Below are 23,428 nucleotides of genomic sequence, written 5' to 3' on the forward strand. Positions count from 1 at the left end.
CTAGAATAGTTGCAGTGCGAGGTGACCGAGTGCAAAAGGCAGCAGCAGAGATACATCGAACAAAGTGGAAGGCACTTAGGGAGAGCCAAAGAGGCAGAAGAACAGCTAAGAAAGATAAAGATAGCATATCAGGTAGCGCAGAAACAGGGTTACGAGAGAGCAGATCACGGACCTTGTAAAGAATAGATCCACCAGTTAACAGCAAAATTAGATGGGCCAAAGGGACGGTTTGTCTCATGGCACCTGGAGGAGGCAAGGAAGTCAGAGGGGAAAGAGTCAGACAATGGGCCCGAGTATAGCGAGCAACAGCCGGCTCCCGAGGCACCGGGACGGACCCCCGAAACCGATGTGTCCCTTGAGACAACAGAAATTCGTCCCACCCCCACCAAATGGTGGTCCGGCACCATTACAGAGCGACGATGTGATCCCATACACGCCGCTTCAGCTGCAGGAGATGCTGACGGGTGTGGCAAAATTAAAGCAAGGAGGGGATGCCTCCGTTCATTTTGCCAACATAGAGCAGATAGAGGGTATCAATAACTGCAGCGAGAAGGAGATAGTGAAGTTAACACTGCTCTCCCTGGAAGGGAAGCTATATCAGAGTTTGTCGACAGCCACCAAGTTAGGTGGAGAAACCCCACAGGGCTTAAAGGAGGAAATCTTGGCAGCGCTAGGGTACAGTCAAGGTAATCCGTTCTGGCAGGTAGAACAGACTAGGCAGCAAGTAAACGAATCACCCGATACGTTTGCAGACAGACTGCGGCCTATTTATTTAAGGGCCACTGGAGGAAATCTGATATGGGCAGACTTAATAGGGGAACCCAGAAACCATTGGCTGAGAACCGTAATGGCTAACAGTTTGCCACGGCTCAGAGCAAAGGTCAAAGCATGGTTTGACCCAGACAATCTCCAGAATACTGAGGCAGGGGTATTGAGAAGGTTAACGCTAGCATTTAAGTCCAGACAAGGGGAAGAGGAGAAACTAAAAGGGAAGGTGCACGAAGTAAAAGGAAAGGTTAGGACAAAGAGAGAGTGGAGACAAGAGGGAGGTAATGCGGGTCGATCCAGAGGGTGTTTTAACTGTGGGAAGTTGGGACACTGGAGCAAGGATTGTAGACTCTCGAGAGGAGGGAAGCCAGGGTACGAGGGTGCTGAGGCAGAAAAAGGCCAAAGGAAGGTAGCCGACGATCCAGTACAGGTTTTAGTGGCTGCATTACAACAGGTTACGGGCACGGGTGGAGGAAAGCTGGACGCTGCAGTGGGAGAAAAGGGACCCAATGTGTCGGCATGCCCACTTTACCGTTGCGCCCAGCCAGAGTACGTGTGTCCACTCATCTATGATGAGTGGGGCAGGCCATGTGTGGATGTGATGGTGGAAGCAGATAGGGGAAGGTATCTGGTAAACCACAGGAGCTTCTAGCACGGTTGTCCACTCACCGAATCCAACCACATCCCCGTGGTCGAGCAGAGTCCCATTTACACTGGCGGGTTTTCTGGGTAATGAACAGGCTGGGGCAGTGTTAAAACCCTTAACCATAGAGTTAGATCTAACACAACAAAGTGGGAATGCATTTTAATAAAGTGGGAACAGCCTGGTTTGGGAGTTCTCGGGGCCAACTCCATGTTGGCACACCAAGCCATAGTGGATATGAAGAACAACTGTCTATGGGGGGGGGGCAGTTGATACAGATAGGATGGGTGAGATGGTAGTGATTCCCAGGGACAGTACAGACAAAGGCAGCACCTGCACGATGAAGCCCAAATGGAGTTATGACCTAGAAAGATTAGTCGATAACATTCCAGCCAGGTATCATGGGCATGTATGGCAGAATATGGATGCAATTGCAATGCATAAGCATGATTGCGAGAGAGTAACTGGGGTAGAGGTGAAGATAGACTGGGATCCGATGACGCGGCCCCAGAAATAGTATATTTTTCCCCAGAAAGCAGAAAGGGATTTGGAAATTGCTATAAATTCCCTGGTGGATCAAGGTGTGTTGAGGACCATAGTCACACACGTAAGATCACCCCAATGGCCAGTAAAGAAGCCCGTTAACTCATGGAGGACCACAGTAGATTACCAAGTCCTGAATAAAAATATTCCAGCCTGTGCATCCACGGTAGCAGTGGTAGCAGATTTGATGGGAAGTATCCCAGCGGCCGCAACAATTTTTACTCTGCTGGACATTTCAGACAGGTTTTGGTCCATTCCCCTGAGAAGGGAGGACCAGTATAAATTTGCCTTTACCTTTAAGGATCAGCAGTACAGGTGGACATGTCTTCTACAAGGGTTTCACAACAGTCCCTCGATCTTTCACCAGAGTATCGAGGTACTAAAAGGTTTTAGTCAGCCAGATCGGTTGGTCTAATATGTGGACGACCTGTTGTTATTCACCGAAAGTGCAGAGGACCATGGGCCATTATTGAGTGAATTGCTGCATTTGTTGAAAGAAGCAGGTTTTAAGATAAATCCAAAGAAAGCTCAAGTAGGCCAAGAGGAGGTGCAACTTCGAGGTTTGACCATTTGAGCAGGAGAGAGAGCCATAGATGGAGCTAAGAGAAAGGCAGTCCAGGAACTACCCGTTCCGAAGGACGTGTCTGGGGCAAGGTCTTTCCTGGGAATAACGGGTTCCTGCTGGGAGTTTATTGAAGGATATGCAGCCATGGCAGCTCCTTTGTTGAGGCTTCTTAGGAAAGAAGTAGGGTGGGAATGGAGTGAGAGGTGTCAGGAAACTTTCATCCGGTTAAAGGAGGTGTTACAGACAGCACCAGTGTTGGGAGCAGTAAATGTGTCATGTATGTAACCTCTATGTAACACCACTGCAATACTGTATATACTTAAGCAATGCACACCTTGACCACAGGGAGTAAACTTGTGGGAGACACTCCTTACCTGGTTATCCAGGTACATAAAGGGAGATCCCACGCAGGGTCATCACTTCTTGGTCCTATGAATAAAGGTTCAGGTCATAGAGTGACCTTGTCCATAGAATGTGCCTCATGTGGGTTTTGTGCCATTGAGTAAGGACTTTACATTGGCGCCGAGAAATGGGAATCAACGACCCACATGGCCACCGGTAGCACAGAGGAACGGTACTGAGGACTGGGACGATTTAATTGAGCGGCTCCAGCAAAGCTTTGTCACGAAAGAATGGCTGGGGGATGCAGCGGCCGACAAGCGAAGGACCCATCTGCTGACCATAGAAACATAGAAACATAGAAAATAGGTGCAGGAGTAGGCCATTCGGCCCTTCGAGCCTGCACCGCCATTCAATGAGTTCATGGCTGAACATGCAAATTCACTACCCCATTCCTGCTTTCTCGCCATACCCCTTGATCCCCCTAGTAGTAAGGACTACATCTAACTCCTTTTTGAATATATTTAGTGAATTGGCCTCAACAACTTCCTGTGGTAGAGAATTCCACAGGTTCACCACTCTCTGGGTGAAGAAGTTTCTCCTCATCTCGGTCCTAAATAGCTTACCCCTTTATCCTTAGACTGTGACCCCTGGTTCTGGACTTCCCCAACATTGGGAACATTCTTCCTACATCTAACCTGTCTAAACCCATCAGAATTTTAAATGTTTCTATGAGATCCCCTCTCATTCTTCTGAACTCTACTGAATACAAACCCAGTTGATCCAGTCTTTCTTGATATGTCAGTCCCGCCATCCCGGGAATCAGTCTGGTGAACCTTCGCTGCACTCCCTTAATAGCAAGAATGTCCTTCCTCAAGTTAGGAGACCAAAACTGTACACAATACTCCAGGTGTGGCCTCACCAAGGCCCTGTACAACTGTAGCAACACCTCCCGGCCCCTGTACTCAAATCCCCTCGCTACGAAGGCCAACATGCCATTTGCTTTCTTAACCACCTGCTGTACCTGCATGTCAACCTTCAATGACTGATGTACCATGACACCCAGGTCTCGTTGCACCTCCCCTTTTCCTAATCTGTCACCATTCAGATAATAGTCTGTCTCTCTTTTTTTACCACCAAAGTGGATAACCTCACATTTATCCACATTATACTTCATCTGCCATGCATTTGCCCACCCACCTAACCTATCCAAGTCACCCTGCAGCCTCATAGCATCCTCCTCGCAGCTCACACTGCCACCCAACTTAGTGTCATCCGCAAATTTGGAGATACTACATTCAATCCCTTCGTCTAAATCATTAATGTACAATGTAAATAGCTGGGGTCCCAGCAGAGAACCTTGCGGTACCCCACTAGTCACTGCCTGTCATTCTGAAAAGTACCCATTTACTTCTACACTTTGCTTCCTGTCTGCCAACCAATTCTCAATCCACGTCAGCACACTACCCCCAATCCCATGTGCTTTAACTTTGCACATTAATCTCTTGTGTGGGACCTTGTCGAAAGCCTTCTGAAAGTCCAAATATACCACATCAACTGGTTCTCCCTTGTCCACTCTACTGGAAACATCCTCAAAAAATTCCAGAAGATTTGTCAAGCACAATTTCCCTTTCACAAATCCATGCTGACTTGGACCTATCATGTCACCTCTTTCCAAATGCGCTGCTATGACATCCTTAATAATTGATTCCATCATTTTACCCACTACCGATGTCAGGCTGCGGACCTAAGACTTACGCGCTCATGAAGGACCTACTAGCACCCGAAAAGCCAGCGGACAAAACCTTTGAAGAGCTCAGCAAACTAATCGGTGAGCACCTCAAACCAGCGAGCAGCATACACATGGCCCGACACAGATTCTATACCCACCGACGTCGTGAAGGACAGAGCATACCGGACTTCGTTGCGGACCTCCGGCGGTTGACCAGCCTCTGTAAGTTCACAGACGCCTGCAGTGGGGAGATGTTAAGGGATTTCTTTATTGAGGGCATCGGTCATGCGGGGATTTTCTGAAAGTTAATCGAGACCAAGGACTTGACTTTGGAAGCAGCGGCATTGATGGCTCAGACTTTCATGGCGGGGGAGGAGGAAACCAGAATAATATACGCGTGCAATTCTGCCTCCAATGCAGCGGGGGATCAGGGAGTCAATATCATAAACGCGACTCAGAGCCCGCAGGCAGGCAAGGGCGGTTCGACACACCGCAGGTAGCAATAGACCCCAGAGCAGGTTTTTAACAGAGACAATGACAGGCTGAATGGACATTTACGCCATCACAGTGGACAATGCGGCCCGGGATGGGGCCATTGACACCCACTAACAGGGTACTTAAGGGCAGTCAAAGGGACAATCAGTGAGGAATGCTGGGTCATAGCTTCTTTGTTCACAACAATGGGAATCTCAGCTCATGCTGGATGTATGGGGGCAAACACTCTGCCAGGACTTGCAGGGTTCAATAATTTGTCTGTAGAAGTTGCAACCTCAGTGGCCATTTAGCTCGAATGTGCAGGAAGCCTGTAACCAGGCTAATTTATGAGGCGGATGAACCAGAAGAGGGGTCTGTGAGGCAGGATGACTCTTGGGGCAAATCAATGGATGCTGAAGTTCAGTGGGTTCATGTGGCAAACATTCACAGCTCATATACCAAAATGCCACCAATGATGATGAAGGTTTTATTAAACAGCATCCCTGTACGCATGGAGCTGGACACAGGGGCCAGCCAGTCACTCATGAGCGTTCAACAATTCGAAAAGCTATGGCCACTCAAAGCCAGTAGACCCAAACTAGAACGCATTGAGACACAACTACGGACGTATACCAAAAAAATCATTCCAGTACTAGGCAGTGCAATGTTGGTTGTCACACACAATGGATCAGTGAACCGGCTGCCGCTCTGGATTGTCCCGGGCAATGGTCCCGCACTGTTGGGAAGGAACTGGAAATTGGGGGATGTGCACGCAATGTCATCTGTGAGCGAAGCTCGTGTTCACAAGTCCTACAACAATTCGAGTCACTATTCCAACCTGGCGTCGGAACATTCAAAGGTACAAAAGTAGTGATACGCATCACCCGGATGCCAGACCAGTGCACCACAATGCCAGAGTGGTGCCGTATGTGATGCGGGAGAAAATTGAGAGTGAATTTGACTGTTTGCTGAGAGAGGGCATCATCCCATCCGTTGAATTCAGTGACTGGGCAAGCCCCATCGTTCCTGTCCTAAAAGCGAATGGTTTTGTCGGGATCTGTGGCGACTACAAGGCCACTATCAATCGGGTGTCCCTACAAGACCAATACCCGCTCCCGAGAGCGGAGGATCTTTTCGCCACGCTGGCATGCGGCAAGCTGTTTACCAAGTTGGATCTCACTTCAGCCTACATGACCCAAGAACTGGCCGACAAATCTAAACTACTGACCACCATCACTACGCACAAGGGACTGTTCGCTTACAACAGGTGCCCGTTTGGCATTCGATCAGCGGCCGCGATTTTTCAAAGAAACATGGAAAGCCTGCTTAAATCCATTCCTGGTTCAATCGTATTTCAGGACGACATCCTCATCACGGGTCGTGACACCGAGGAACATCTCCACAACCTGGAGGAGGTGCTACGCCGACTGGACCGGGTAGGCCTGCGACTCAAGAAGTCTAAATGTGTGTTTTTGGCTCCTGAGGCTGAGTTTCTGGGCAGGAGGGTTGCTGCAGATGGGATTTGGCCCACCGAATCCAAAACAGAGGTGATTCGATGAGCGCCCAGGCCCGGCAACACATCGGAGCTGTGTTCATTTCTGGGACTTTTGAACTATTTCGGGAACATTCTGCCGAACTTAAGCACGTTGTTGGAGCTGTTTCACGTGCTCCTGCATAAGAGTTGTGATTGGTTTTGGGGGGACTGTCAAGAACGGGCTTTCAATCGGGCGCAAAACCTACTTTGTTCAAATAAGTTATTGACCAGGTACGACCCCTGTAAGAAATTGGTTCTGACATGTGATGCATCGTCCTATGGGGTTGGGTGCATGTTGCAGCAGAGTAATGCTGAGGGCCAACTACAACCTGTGGCTTATGCTTCCAGGTCGCTCTCTAAAGCAGAATGGGGATATGGGATGGTTGAGAAGGAGGCACTCGTGTGTGTCTATGGTGTAAAAAAAATGCATCAGTACCTTTTTGGCAGGAGGTTCGAATTAGAAACGGAACACATGCCGTTAACATCCCTGCTGTCAGACAGCAAGGCTATCAATGCCAACACGTCACCTCGCATACAGCGATGGGCTCTCACGCTGGCTGCTTATGACTACTCCATCTGGCACCGAAAATTGCGCTGACACGCTCAGCAGGCTTCCACTGGCCATCCCCGAGGTGGCCATAGCCGTTGATGACTTTGAAAGTGCAGGCTCCCCCATCACAGCCCGCCAGATCAAAATCTGGACAAAGAGATCCCCTCCTATCTCTGATTAAGAAATGTGTCCTGACTGGGGATTGGGCGCCCGCACACGGAGCATGCCCTGAGGAGGTCAGACCGTTTCACAGGCGGATGGATGAGCTCTCCATCCAAGCTGACTGTCTACTATGGGGCAGCCGGGTAGTTATGCTCCAGAGGGGCAGGGAGCATTCATCAGGGAACTCTACAGTGAGCATCCTGGCATCGTTCTGATGAAGGCCATTGCCCGGTCACATGTTTGGTGGCCGGGAATTGATTCAGACCTGGAACACTGTGTTCGCAGGTGCACGACGTGTGCCCAGCTGGGTAATGCCCCCAGGGAGACCCCGCTCAGCCCGTGGCCCTGGCCCACCAGGCCATGGTCACGCATTCATGTAGACTACGCGAGCCCGTTCATGGAAAAAATGTTTCTCATTGTGGTAGATGCATACTCGAAATGGATCGAGTGCATCATTTTGAATTCGTGCACGACATCCACCACCGTGGAGAGTCTACGTGCGGCCTTTGCAACCCACGGCTTGCCGGACATCCTTGTCAGTGATAATGGCCCATGTTTCACTAGCTACGAATTCCGGGAGTTTATGTCGGGCAATGGCATCAACCATGTCAGGACAGTACCGTTCAAGCCGGCCTCCAATGGCCAGGCGGAACGTGCGGTCCAAATCATTAAACAAGGCATGCTCAGGATTCAAGAACCCTCCCTTCAATGCTGCCTACCGCGCCTCCTACTGACCTATAGGTCCCGACCGCACTCGCTCACGGGGGTCCTGCCCGCTGAGCTACTTATGAAACGAACACTCAAAACTCGGTTGTCCCTCATTCACCCAGTCCTGACCGACATAGTTGAGGGCAAGCGCCAGTCTCAAAACGAGTACCATGACCGAAATTCAAGGGGGAGGTGCATAGAAATAAATGACCCCATATTACTCCTCAATCACGCCGTGGGGCCCAAATGGCTTGAGGGTACTGTAATAGACAAAGAGGGGAACAGGGTCTTCGTGGTTAAACTTAACAATGGGCAGATATGCCGTAAGCATCTGGACCAAGTAAAAAAAAGGTTCAGCATAGTCACTGAGGAACCCGAGGAAGATCTTGAGATGGTGCTCACAACACCACCAGTGAATGAGCAACAAGAACATTCAGCAGCATGCATAGTCCCGGCGGTCAACCCGGACAGGCCGGAATCACCACAGGTGACAGACATTCACGCCAAGGCTCAACAACCAGAGCCCCAGCTGCGGCGCTCTACGAGGAAGCGTAGACCACCTGAAAGACTTAACCTATGATCCCAATAAGACTTTGGGGAGGAGGTGATGTCATGTATGTAACCTCTATGTAACACCACTGCAATACTGTATATACTTAAGCAATGCACACCTTGACCACAGGGGGTGAACTTGTGGGAGACACTCCTTACCTGGTCATCCAGGTATATAAAGGGAGGTCCCACGCAGGGTCATCACTTCTTGGTCCTGTGAATAAAGGTTCAGGTCATAGAGTGACCTTGTCCATAGAATGTGCCTCGTGTGGGTTTTGTGCCATTGAGTAAGAACTTTACAAAATGGGGACCAGGACTTTAGTCTGGAAGTAGCAGCTACTGAAGTCAGCTTGAGTGCAGTGTTACTCCAGGAGCGACACGGTAAGCTGAGACCAGTGGCCTACGCCTCCCGGTGTGATGTATGTAGCACACAAATCACTGACTCCACACGGTCTGGTGTTGATCTAACTGCTGTGACCTTAGTCCTTTATTGAACAGCTCCAGAGTGCTCCACAGGTGTGGTGGGCAGCCTTTTACACTGCCTCGTGCAGGTACTTTCAGGTCTCCCACCACAGCGCCCTCTCTGGTGCACCATTGTACTTATTATACATTTAATGTACCAGAGCAATACACAACATCACTGCCCCCACCAGTTCAAAAAGCCATTGCTAGAATCCCCTAAATCGAAAAACGCATTAGCCCATTGGTAATGTTGGTCACGGATCCACGTCCCTGAATTTAAACAGTGACCATTTAGCATTGAAATATTAACTCTTGTCGTAATTCGCAATTCATGTCCATTATTTCAAACACAGTGAGCACCCAGCATTAAAATATTATTTCTTATCATAAATCCATCATCCTACATTCACATGGCACACTTTGGCTCGCTCTAGCCTTACAAAAGTCCAAAAGGCTTTATGTGGGGACCGCAGTGGTGTGAGGCCCTTTTAAGACACCCGGGAGCATTTCCCTTTTAAGATGCCATCTTGTGGCTCCCACGAGGCTTCCGTTGGGCGCCGCCATCTTAGGTGTTCAGCTGGCCTAGAAAGAAGAGGAAGAAACGCGGAAGGAGGGAAGGTGAGTATGGCAGTGTATACGGGATCGGGTCCGTCGTTGATGAGTCAGAGAACTTTTGATAAACTGTGGGGTAACCCGGCTGCACGACCCAAGCTGGTCCCGGTCACGGCAAAGCTGCGTACCTACACCAAGAAACTGGTACCTGTTCTCAGCAGAGCGGATGCACAGGTATCTCACGGGGGCGAGACGCACGGTTTATGGGTCATTGCAGGCGATGGGCCGACGCTCCTCGGCAGAAGATGGATGGGAAAGGTCCGTGGGAGCTGGGAAGACCTCTTCACTCCCCCACAGACTGCTGCTCCCCGGGTTTCCAAAAGGCAGCGGCAACCGAGCTGGAGCAGCAGCAGCAGCCCAGAACTCCTGGCCCCAAGCAATCCTGCAGCCTCAGCCTCCACTCAAGGCTACAGGTGCGGGCCCATTGCTGGGGTGCGGGCCGGCGGGGCGCTGCGGTCCATCAATGGCCGGCTGATCTGGGGGACCCACGCAGCAGAACAAGTGGGTGGCGGCAGCGGCCGCGATGGTGGCAGCCACGGAGGCAGCAGGAGAGGCGGCCACGGAGGCAGCAGGAGAAGCATTGAGTAAGTCCAGCATCAGCGCCAGAGGAAGAGGATCGTGGACAAATGCCTGAAACCTTTCCCCAAAACACTGCAAAATTCCCTCTCCCCACCTTCTGTGTCAATTTTTACTTCCATTATCACTGGGGGCGAATCATCGGTGCACGTATACAATCCCAACATCTCATCTTCTTCTGCCTGCTCCTCACTGAACAGTGGATCATCCCCCATCTCCTCAGCCACGCGGTGAGTCTGATTTCTTTTACACGTACGCTGAAGGTGGCCTTTCGTGTGGCAGGTATTGCACGTATACTCCGCAAACCTGCACCGGTGAGCCCCATGGCTTCCTCCACAGCACCAGCATGGTGCTGCTTGATTGGCCCCCCTCAGCGGACTCTGAGTTCCAGGAACACCCGAGGTCCGTGCTCTCTGCCCCGGGCAGAGCCACGTTCTGCAGTTTTGTCCGTGGTGGGTGCTATCCTGTGGACAGTGCCTGCTGGGTTCAAGACTGTGTGGACCATTTGTTTGGTGCTGCACGTCGAGGTCATAAATGCCCGGCTGATGGTGATGGCCTTTGTCAGAGTGACTGTGGGTTCCGTGGCCAGCAGCTTGTGAAGGAGGCCCTCATGGCCAATCTCCATAACAAAAACATCCTGCAACGCTTCGTCAAGGTGTGCGCCAAAAATCACACGACACCGCGAGTCTCCTGAGGTCCGCAGCATATTTGATGACATCCTGGCCCTCGGGTCTGCAGTGATGGTAAAATTTGTAGCTGCCCGTGAGGATGCTCTCCTTCGGTTTCAACTGGTCACGAATGAGTTCAGTCAGCTCCTCGTATGACTTGTCTCTGGTGCTCCCAGGTGCCAGCAAATCCCTGACAAGACAGTAAACCTCATCTCCACAACTGGAGAGCCTTACGCTTATCTCTCAGTGTGTTCCTGTCCTCCGTCAGATCGTTTGCTGTGAAGTAGTACTCGAGCCTTTCCGTAAAGGCCTCCCAATCATTGCCCACGGTCGAATCCTTTAGCGAGCCCAGAGTAGCCATGGTTGCGTGGAGTTCGTCCACTTCCTTGTCGCCAATGTGATGTATGTAGCACACAAATCACTGACTCCACACGGTCTGGTGTTGATCTAACTGCTGTGACCTTCGTCCTTTATTGAACAGCTCCAGAGTGCTCCACAGGTGTGGTGGTCAGCCTTTTACACTGCCTCGTGCAGGTACTTTCAGGTCTCCCACCACAGCGACCTCTGTGGTGCACCATTATACTTATCATACATTCAATGTACCAGAGCAATACACAACACCCGGGTTTTCACAGAAGTAGAGAAGGGCTTTTCGAATTGTGAGCGACATCTGTTAGCAACTTTTTGGGCATTAAAGCATTTTCGGTCGCTCACAGGGTTAACTACAGGAACTTGACTGACCTGTCACACCCCGACACAAATGTTACTGGACGGTAGAATGAAAGATGGGACAGTGAGCAGTAACAGGATTGCCCGCTGGACATAGTTGCTTACTCAGTTAGACCTGAAGGTAGAAAGGCTCGGAGAACCAAAGCTGGCCGCGAACCTGGTTTATCCGGGGACAGCTCACTTGTGTTCAGTGGAAGGAGTGTGGGATGTAGATGAGGGATTCCGAGCAGGGGAACATCCGATAGGCAGGAACATCTATATAGATGGGTCTAGTTCAGTGATGAACGGAGAGAGAAAAACAGGCTTTGGGATTTACGATCCTGAGGCAGGGATAGAAAAAGCCATAAAACTCCCCAAAACTTTAAGTGCACAGCAGGCCGAACTGGCAGTTGTAGCGTATGTGGTCACACACCTGAGTGAATTCCCAACTCCCTGTACGATATGTTCGGACTCACTATTCACTTGTAACTCCTGTACAGATTATTTAGCAGTATGGCCGAGGCGAAGGTTTAAGTCCTCAGACGGAAAGCCTTTGGTGACGGCTCCTTTGTTAAAAGTCATTTTGGATGTCACGGGGAGGGACCAGAAGGATTACTACATCCAAAAGGTCAAAGCACACTCTAAGACAGAGCCCAAGTGGAAAGGGAATGAGAAAGCTGACACCCTGGCCAAAACAGGGGCAGGAGAAGGGACACCTTGGGACCCGTATCACTGTAGACAGATCATGGCTGTAACAGGCAAAGAGGGGCCCAAAGAAGTACCATTGCCGCCTGATTTAAAACAGGCTCAGCTACGAGATGCAGACCTTAGAGCAGCGATTAGAGACAAGGTAGACGGGAAGTCTGTAGCGGGACCTTTGGTAGCTGCAGACATAACAGTAAGACTGCGAATGTTATCTAAAAGAGACAGTTGGATCATGCCTCAGCAGTGCAGGGAAGAATTCTTGCAGCTAGCTCATGGGGGCCCAGGGGCTGGACATCCAGGGCCAGAAACGACATGGAATAAAGCAGAGGCCGTGGGATGGTGGCCTGGGCATCGAAGCGATGTAAAGGATTATTGTCAGAATTATCTGGTATGTGCCGCAAACAATCCAGCCCCCCACCGGAGGAAGGTTCCGTTGGGGCACACGAGGAGGGTAGAGGGGCCATGGCAGTCTATACAGAGAGATTTCATAGAGCCACTGCCCACCTCAGGCAGAGGCAATAAGTATTGCTTGGTGTTACTAGATCTTTTCACAGAATGGGTAGAAGTTTTCCTTGTAGGGCGGCCACCACAGTAGTCACATCAAAGATTCTGGTGCGAGAAGTATTTTCTCGAGGGGGACTGCCCCTGATTGTGGAATCAGATCAAGGGAGTCATTTCACCGGAGCGGTAATGCAGGCCACCCTAAAGCTGTTAGGAATACAGGGGAAATGGCATGTGGCGTATAACCCCCAATTGTCAGGTCCAATAGAAAGGACAAACTGGACCATAAAAGAGAGGCTTACGAAGGAGATAGGAAGTACCCCAAAGAAATGGGATGAGATCCTACACCTAATACTGATGAGCCACGAGCCAGTCTCTCTAAGAGTACGGGACACTCCCCACAGGCGCTGATGACAGGGAGACTAATGAGGACCCCGACCCATATACTAGCACCGGTCCTGACCGAAACGCAGGTTAAAGAGGTCACACGGGTTAGGTTTATCAGAGATCTGTATGGTATTCTGAAGGGGCTGCATTGGGAAGCAGCTAACAATATGGGCAGGCAGCACCAGCAGAATAAACTGCTGCTGGAACCCCGGGTTACACAGGAATGGAGGGTAGGGGATCAGGTAATGGTCAGGAATTATGCCACAAAAGGGGCATTTGAACCGTTGTAAAAAGGGCCATATAGCATCGTGGACAAGTCAAGCACTATGGTCTACATGATCCAGTTGCCAAAAGGAATGAAGTGGTTTCATATAAACCAATGTAAGCTGTCCAACCCCGGAGAGAAAAGCAAAAAGCGGGCCAAGGCCCAAGGAACTGTGATGAGTTTGATCAATTTAAGCCGTCCACCAATGCTGTGGAATAATGACTATGGAGATGTAAGGTACGGAGCATTAGGATGGAGTGGTCGGATGCCGCGACTTAGGGTGCCCTGGACGCCTCCTCCATCTTCACCCCCAAGCCTACGAAAGCCCAAACATCTGGATAAAAGAAGAGGGAAGCAGTGATCTTAAAAAGGAAAAATGTACATATGTGTATAACTGAAGAAGGACCTGTGAGGGGGTGCCTCCCACAGAGCAATAGTATTTCTTTCATTTTGTCTTTATAGGAGCGAATCGAGCCAGGGATACGTGCTGAGGTGGCCATTGTGGATAGGCCTGTGGATGGCCCTAATTATTAAAGGATGGGAAGATCATGGAGACATCAAGATATTCCTTATATACGGATGTATGGGAGGAACTGGCCCCACCTTAACTCAAGCGGGAGCAATACGGGGCAACAAAGGCACAAACGTCTATGCACACACTGGGAGTTGGCCAGGGTGGTTAGGATCAAAATCAACCAAGTACTCCAGACATACCAAGGGTAAACTTGGGGAGGTGTCAGTGTCCTGCCCAAGGGTAAACATCACGACTAGAAAGTATGGGTGAGAGAGGGGAGGATGGTGGTGGTTATGGAAAACAGACAGGGGAAAAATTAATGCATCCACAGAATGGGAGAAATTGGGTAATAGCTCAAACAGGCGGACCACAGGAACAAAAGAAGGGGTGAAATTGTGTTGGGAGAAGTGGTACAAGGAGGAACAAGGGATTGGATCTAGCCACAAGTGCAGGGAGGTGTGGCAATCGTTTTTCAACAACAGTGGCAGGAGTCCGGGTCGGAACTGAATTGGATGCAGGGTTTTGATTCCTGTGTGACCTTGAACCCTCCAAAAACAGTCAGTGCAACCGAGCTGATTGCGAGCAGATTAAAACCACTCCCTAAAATGCTGGAGATCGCAAACCAAGAAATTCCATGTGCTGTCCTAACATCCAGGCCTAAGAACGGGCTGGTGTTAATCCCAACAGGGAAAATGTTGTATCATACTGTGTATTACGAAGTAGCGTCGGTTATTCTGAATTTAACAGAGATACAATTACTCTGGTGGTGCCCGCTCGAAACGGAAAAGTTATACGAATGATTGTTAAAAGAAAGGTTTAAACAATTCTATCAAAAGAATTATGGGGAAGAAAGTCAGGGGAAGTGTACAAACCAAGACAAAAAAGGGGACTAATGAATGATGTAGCTACAGCGTTTAATACAGGGACATCACTGGTAAATAGTGTGGGCAAGTCCCAGGGAATACCTTAAGGGACCAGTTAAAGCAAATACTGGAGGAAGGTAGTGACATGGAGGGTCACGAACTACAGGAGGACCAGGTAATGACAATCCATTTGAAGGAGATGGTAGCCGAGGTGGAGACACACACTCAGACCATCAATGCTTTAAGATCAAGCTGCTCAGAATGACGTGTGTGTCATGTATGGAGCTTTGTTGTTAAATGAAGGACGCAGTAATTTAGAGGATTTAAAACAAGGCCATGTACCATCGTGGGTCAGTAACAAGCACTTAAAAGGTTTGAGTGTCTACAACAACCTCCTGAATTTGTGTCAGCTACAGTCAGCCTCTGGCAGATGAAGTATAATGTGGATAAATGTGAGGTTATCCACTTTGGTTGTAAAAACAGAGAGACAGTCTATTATCTGAATGGTAACAGATTAGGAAAAGGGAAGGTGCAACGAGACCTGGGTGTCATGGTACATCAGTCATTGAAGGTTGGCATGCAGGTACAGCAGACGGTTAAGAAGGCAAATGGCATGTTGGCCTTCATAGCGAGGGGATTTGAGTACAGGGGCAGGGAGGTGTTACTACAGTTGTACAGGGCCTTGGTGAGGCCACACCTGGAGTATTGTGTCCAGTTTTGGTCTCCTAACTTGAGGAAGGACATTCTTGCTATTGAGGGAGTGCAGCGAAGGTTCACCAGACAGATTCCCGGGATGGCGGGACTGACATATCAAGAAAGACTGGATCAACTGGGCTTGTATTCACTGGAGTTCAGAAGAATGAGAGGGGATCTCATAGAAACGTTTAAAATTCTGACGGGTTTAGACAGGTTAGAGGCAGGAAGAATGTTCCCAAAGTTGGGGGAAGTCCAGAACCAGGGGTCACAGTCTAAGGATAAGGGGTAAGCCATTTAGGACCGAGATGAGGAGAAACTTCTTCACCCAGAGAGTGGTGAACCTGTGGAATTCTCTACCACAGAAAGTTGTTGAGGCCAATTCACTAAATATATTCAAAAAGGAGTTAGATGTAGTCCTTACTACTCGGGGGATCAAGGGGTATGGCGAGAAAGCAGGAAGGGGGTACTGAAGTTGCATGATCAGCCATGAACTCATTGAATGGCGGTGCAGGCTCGAAGGGCCGAATGGCCTACTCCTGCACCTATTTTCTATGTTTTCTATGTTTTTCTATGAAGCATAGCCAGTCCTGGTCAACTGTGGTCAGTGTAAACAATTTATAATCTATAGTGCTTAGAATGCCGGTGATGGATCAGTCACACTGACCCGTACCGGTATACTGGGTGGAAAACATTGGGGTAATTCGGAACAGGGTACATGTGAAACATTATAGAACCCCTCAGAATGTGGTGAAATTGGGAGACTCAATAACCAGTGCTTGTCTGGAGGGATGTCAGAGAGGAGGTACACATGTGGTATTGTGCCCCTGTTATCTGAATCCTTTCGACCGGCCGGTATGTGGGTTCAAGTATGAGGACGGGCAGCCTATAAGCTGTATCATGGAAACGATGGCTCACGACCATGTCCCGCCACAGGTTACGTACAAGAGAAACGGGACATACTGTGTCACCACCAGCGAAAGTCGGTACAGTGTACACCAGGACACTGGTTTCCAGTGACAGATTCTACCTTTTGTTTCAAACCCCAGGTAGAGACACGAATAGCACAAGAAAGGATCATTCCAATCTCAGACCACAAACACATAAGTATCACAGTCAACGGTGCTTTACCGAACCTCCAGGAATACATATCGCGTTTTGGATACGATATCCCGCCGTTACCCCAAACATTAAAGGACATTGAGCTATCCCACAAACATTATTACATGTTACACCAAAAGAGCGAAAAAGTAAGGGAGGAAATCGACGAAATGATTGCCCCTCCACGATGAGACTCGGGACTCAATATTGAGACCTCCCCCCCTCCCCGGGTTCGAATCGTATCACACGCACTAGTAATTGTGTTAGTAGTATCTATTTGTCTTATCCTGTAAATTAAAACAAAAGACGAAGGAAGGGAATCTTGAAGGGTTATTAAAATGAACCCAGGCCAAAGTGTTTGTAAATATAAAACTGAAGTCAGATTGATCAAGGCCAAATATTGAGTTGTTGTAAAAAAGCGTTGGTTTGTCGGAAAAGGTACTGTTTTGTTGTAAAAAGGGATAAAATCTGGAGTTTTGACTGAAGGCTGCAATACACCCAAAAAGGCTCATGGAAAAGAAGACGAAGTCATCGAGAGTAATGTCTCTGAGTTTATAACAAGAGACATTAAAGGGGGAAGTGTAAGGTTTACACACTTTCACAAAAGGCACAGGAAGAGGCCACGAGCTAAAAATGATTTAAACCAAGGTTTTGGGATTGACTGGACAAAGGGAGGAAAAGGTGCCAGTCTGGGGCAGGTGGTGACACATCACCAATTAAAAACAATCTCTGTGGTCAAGAGCCAGACCTGTTTATGCATAGAAACAAAGGGATTGATACAATCCCACTGAGGAGCCCCTGGATTGATTGGCCGGAGGTTGAAAAGCAATTCCCTCTAGAGACTACAAGTCTGCAAGAAACCAGGACAACAAAGGATCCCACAAGGCGTGCATTTTTGGAGAATGGGGCACTTAAGATAAGGAGTTATCATTTGCCCTGTCGACTCCGTGTGTAAATTGTGGATATCCAGGCCCATCACCACAGTCAGTCAAACGGATCACCACAAAGAACGAATCGATCCAAATACCTTACGGAAACCTCAGCTCAGCGGGTGATTTATTCATAAAATGGATATATATACACGAGCTGGGAGCAGCTTGGGGCCAACGAAAAGGAACGGATGAATACGGAAGAAACGGAAGAGAAGAGAATGACCAGAAGAGGGAACATCGAAGAGGTACAACCGGTCACGGAACCAATGACCACGAACCTACAATCTACGACTACAGCAACTAACTGGACGGATGATTGTATGTCTTCAGTCAATTCTCTCAGGAGTCTTGTTCTGTAATATTTAGTTAGTTTTTATGTAATAAAACTGACAGTTGGGTTAAGCCTAAACTGTGCGTCACCTATATTCCTTTCCTGTAACTCCCGAGGTCCACGAATCAAGGTAGAGTGGAAAATGAACACCCTACAGTATTCCTTGTCTCACAGAAGCCACCCCTTAAGCCTGCTTGCAGGTCCGAAACGTCAGGACGCTTGGACTGCCACAGGATGAAAGCATCATGGCAGCTCCCCGGGGACCTTACGCACTCCTGCAGAAATATCTTTTAGTGGTTGCACACCAGCTGCTCCTTAATGGCGTGAAAGCCCTTGCAGTTCCCGACTAATCCTGGTTGATCTGGGGTGCCTGGATTGTCACGTGTGTGCAGTCGACGACGCCCTGCACCAGTGGGAAGCCAGCCAGAGACGTAGACCCAAGCGCCAGCTCAATCTGACTGACGTCATTGCAGGCCAAGTTTGCACAATTGCCGGCCCAGCCAAACAACCCACCAGTCACCTTGTCCAATGCGTTTGTGGGCTGCTGACTGGGAGATGCTGGATATGCCTCTGGCAGAGCCCTGGAAGGATCTGAAGGCTAAAAAGGTCAGGACGATGGTGACTTTGACAGACACTGGTAACACGAGCCCAGCAGGTCCAGCAGGCAGCAGATCTTCTTCCAGCAGGCTTCAGGTGTCTGCCACCACCTGACGTGACAACCTGAGCCTCCTGAAACACTGCTGTTTGGACATGTCAAGGAAACTCAGCCTCTGCTTGTACACTCCATGGGCTCAATTTTCCCCAAGCTCGTTTTCTGGTGTATTGCCAGAGTTACGCCGGGTTTTCTAGGCCAGAAATGCGGCAGAAATGTTTTGCCAAACTTTCCCCGATGTATAATTCGAATTTGGCGCCGCGCAGCGTGTCCAGTCTCCTCGGGGGGGTGGAGCCTACTGTCAGCGCCAAAAAACAATGCTGCACCTTCTGCGCATGCGCGGGGGGGGGAAAAATTACATTTTTGACGTCGTTCCAATGGACGCGCATGCTCAGTACAGCTCGGATTTGGCAATCGGCCATTTCTAAAGAGCCAGTTGTGTGTGTGTGAGAAGGAGTGCTGTGTGAGAGCATTGGAAAAATCACAGCTGGAGCAATACAAGAAGCATCGCGAACCAAGGACTAAGAATGTCTTGCTGGAAGAAGTGGAGGCACTAGTTACTGTGATTGAGAACAGATGACAGGAGCTGGACACCAGCACAGGTCACATAAAAGTTCCACCCAAAGAAATGAAGAAACGCTGGAACCAAGTTGCAGAAGATTATTATGCAGTGGTGAACACCACAAGATCTGGAGGCCAGTGTAAAAAGAAATGGCAGGACCTTGGTCAAGTAGTTAGTGTAAGTAATATTTTCATTATTCAATGCAGTTATAAATGTGACCATCTGTATGTCCCACACAGTAGAATGACACCCTCTCTAAAAAGTTGCATTTTCATCTTTGCAGAGGAAAGTGGCACACAACAAAAGGGAAAGAAATCGAACAGGAGGAGGCCCAGCAAATCTGCCCCCACTGACAGAGAGGGTTGCTGCTTTGATGAGTCCTGCCTGGAAAAAAGCAACCACCACTGCACAAGCTGGGCCCACACTCGAGGGAGAGGGTAAGTCCTGCAAATTCATCGTGGCCCTCCAAATCAACCTGCTGCCTGGCCTGCGATGTGTGAGCCTACTCATGCCACCCATCCTTCCCCCTCCTCTGCTGCTAACCTTTTGACTGTTCTGTTATATTTTGCAGAACTTGAGACCAACCTTGACAATGCAGAAGAAGATTCAGATGAGGATGAGCCTGAAGAGAACATCTTCCAATCCCAGCCTCCAGACCAAGAACATGGAGGGGAAGGGGATGGAGCTGGATGAAGCTCCCACTGTTGTACTGAATATGGAGGAGGTGCCGCTCATGGAGGTGCCAGTCCCTTCCGTGGTGACTAGTGGTTTGGGTGTTGATGGGACATTCCATGGTTTCCCACCTTCCGAGGTTGCGGGTCCCAGTGGTATGTTGCAGTGAGGCGCACCCAGGGCCCCACCGTCTCAGGCTGTGGGTCCCAGTGGTATTTTGCGAGCCACACCCATGGGGAGGAGGGGAAGGTGAGCTCGACAGTGCACTCTTGAGATGCAGGATCTAACAGATGTGATTCAGATGATGTCATTGAGTGCAGAGAGCATTGACCTTACCCGATCACTCCTGGGCACCATCAGTGGGGTGAGTGATGAGGTAGCGGGACTGTCAGGAGAAGTAAGAACACTCTTATGAGAAATGGGAATGATATCCGGAACCAGTGAGGGAATAGTGGCCACGAGGGAGGGAATGTCAGAGGTAGTGCAAACCACGTCACTGGCCATTAGGGAGGGGGAATGTTGCAGGCCGCTGAGACACTGTCAGGGTGTATGAGGGACACCATTTTGGAGTTAGCTGCTGCAATAAGGGAACACGCCCAGACCCCGCGCCCATTGAGAGAATCAACTGCCACTCCCACTGCAATCCCCACACCAGCCTCTGAAGCCGGGCCCTCCAACTTGCCGCCTGACGCTGATGCTCCTCCACCCTCAAGAGGTGCACAGTACCCGAGATGTTAGAAGGAATAAGCTTGGTATGAAGTCCAGAAATACTGCGCCACTGCCTGAGGGCAGGGGTGGTGGAGAGTGCAAGACCAAGCGCATCGGGCAGTCTTAGACTAAGGGGGATGAGACACGGGCGCAGCCTTGCTTTGCAGCTGTTGTTGTTGTTGTTGTAACTGTTCTCAAATTAAAAGTTTTTTGTAAGTTATGTCAATTTACAAGTTTATAAATGATCTTAAAGTTTTTAAGTGCTTTTAAAGAATGATCTTGTAGTGAAGTTTGATACAAGAATAATTTTATGAAAGTTAAGGTATTGTAAACTTTTGAATAAAATATATTTTACATTAAAACTGAACAATGTTCCATTAGCACAACATAACATTACGGAACAGCTCCAAACAGTCAACATGTCCTTGTGGAATAGTTGTCGCTGAGCCCTCAGGGTCTCCTCTCTCCTACCCACCCCGCCACCCACCTTGAGTCTTGTGGCTCTCTCCCCCTCCCCCTCCCTGGGCTACCAGCGGTAAGATCGGCTCTCTCTCTCTCCCTCCCCCTCCCCATCCCTGGGGTACAAGCCGTAAGATCGGCTATCTCTCTCCCCCTCCCCCTCCCTGGGCTACCAGCGGTAAGATCGGCTCTCTCTCTCTCCCTCCCCCTCCCCATCCCTGGGGTACAAGCCGTAAGATCGGCTATCTCTCTCCCCCTCCCCCTCCCCATCCCTGGGCTACAAGCGGTAAGATCGGCTCTCTCTCTCCCTCCCCCTCCCCATCCCTGGGGTACAAGCGGTAAGATTGGCTATCTCTCTCTCCCTCCCCCTCCCCATCCCTGGGGTACAAGCCGTAAGATCGGCTATCTCTCTCTCCCTCCCCCTCCCCATCCCTGGGCTACAAGCGGTAAGATCGGCTCTCTCTCTCCCTCCCCCTCCCCATCCCTGGGGTACAAGCGGTAAGATCGGCTCTCTCTCTCCCTCCCCCTCCCCCTCTCTGGGCTACAAGCGGTAAGATCGGCTCTCTCTCTCCCTCCCCCTCCCCATCCCTGGGGTACAAGCGGTAAGATCGGCTCTCTCTCTCCCTCCCCCTCCCCATCCCTGGGGTACAAGCGGTAAGATCGGCTCTCTCTCTCCCTCCCCCTCCCCCTCTTCAGTCCATCCTCCCCATCCCCCCCCCCCACCCCGACGTTTTTTTTTTAGCCGAACCCCGAGCCACTGCGTCCGGACGCGAGGCCGATCCTGCCGGCCAAACCTACAACCTTCCAGGCTTTCTTCAAGACGTTCGGTGGTGGCGTGCGAGTCGTTAAAAAATGAGAAAACTTGTGAAATCCAACAAATTTGCACTTCTATGTTGACAGGTTAAAAAAAAGTTGAACTTTATTATTGATTTTGACAGTGTTCTTGACTCCCTCCAAAATCTTCGATTTAAAAACGATGGCGTCTTTTCAGCACACATTTGTGAATGTGCGCTGGTTTCTTAACTCACCAGAAGGTTTTTTGGGAGTGGCCAGATATGCCAATGTAATGGAAAAAAATGTTGGCCAAACTGCGAACAATTGAAAAAACTGGCGCAGACATGAGGGACCGCCCACTCTGAGGTGAAAAAAAACTAGCCTAAAAAATCGTCAGTTACGCCGCCGCAGATCGCAGGGGGAAAGTTTGAAAAAAATATGCCAAAAATTTAACTCAATACACCAAAAAATGCAGCTTGCTCCAAAAATACAGCGCAAATCACGGGGGAAAATTGAGCTCTAAGTTGCAGGTAGTGCCTCCTGCGAGCTGTACTCCCCTGCTGCTTCCTCTTTCCTGATCCACTCTCTGCTGCTTATCTCTGTGCTGCTGCCTTCTATACTGCTCCCCTTTCTGTTGCCCAGCTGCAGGTCTCTCTAGAGCAGGCTACTGCTGGTGCTTGTGCTGATCATATTAGTTCTTGCCCCAGGTTCAATCTAAAGTAGCCAAAGCCCCACATCCTGTTGTGATTCAGAAAGCCTCCAAAGCGTAGAAAGTAAATTGTCAGCAAAAGTATTCTGAACAAACCCGTTCCCACGAGCAGGTAAGATGGCAGCTGTGAATACAGAATATTTATTTCAGTATTTCCAGGAGTTTGATTCAGCCCTCTCAATTACCGATGTGTTCTCGCCTTGTTTTCACTGGCGAGTTTCAGGAAGCCTGGGAAACCTGTGGATGTGCTGCTAAATTTGAAAGAGTTAAAATATTGCTCCAGTTGAGCGATTTGCATTTATTAATAGGCAACCCACCTCTCCTGAGCAGGTTTTGCACAAGCAGCCGAACGCACTCGAGTTAAATGCGGAAGTCACGGGTTAGAACCAGCTTCCCGATGCACCAAGCAGCTTTGTGGGTTTTAACCCCCCGAAACCCAACCACTCCTCCAAGCTAAAATTCCCCCCTTGGTGCCCAGTTCAGAAAAGAGATACCTGGAATTTCCAATGGGATTCTCCCAATGTCTGACCAAAACTTTGGCAGAACTCCCAGACAAACAGCTCAAAATGGCCAATTAAGCCAGCGATCTTCTGTTGAAGCAATCAGAAGAACTCTGCAGAAATTCTACCCCACAATACCCAGTTCAAAACTCCACAGATGCCAAATCTAGTAATGGCAGATGTAAATGTTTAATATAGCATTTATATAGCAGCTTATCATGTTGAAAAGATTCAAAGTAGTTAACACAATGATTATTTTGAAATGCTATGACTTGTTATGCCATCAAATATGGTGACCATTTTACCTCAACACCATCCCATAAACAGTAATCTGTTAACGTGTTGATGTTTACTGAGGACAGAATGTTGGCCAGGAGAATGCCTTACTTTTCTTCGAATAGTGCCCTGGGATTATTAACAGTCAACTGAATTACTGGAATTTCAGACGGGAACTCGATTTAAGAACTCATTCAAAAAGCAGCACCTCACAAGCCAGTGGCATAT

Source organism: Pristiophorus japonicus, chromosome 6 (assembly GCF_044704955.1).
Source record: "Pristiophorus japonicus isolate sPriJap1 chromosome 6, sPriJap1.hap1, whole genome shotgun sequence".
In the NCBI taxonomy this organism is placed as follows: domain Eukaryota; kingdom Metazoa; phylum Chordata; class Chondrichthyes; family Pristiophoridae; genus Pristiophorus; species Pristiophorus japonicus.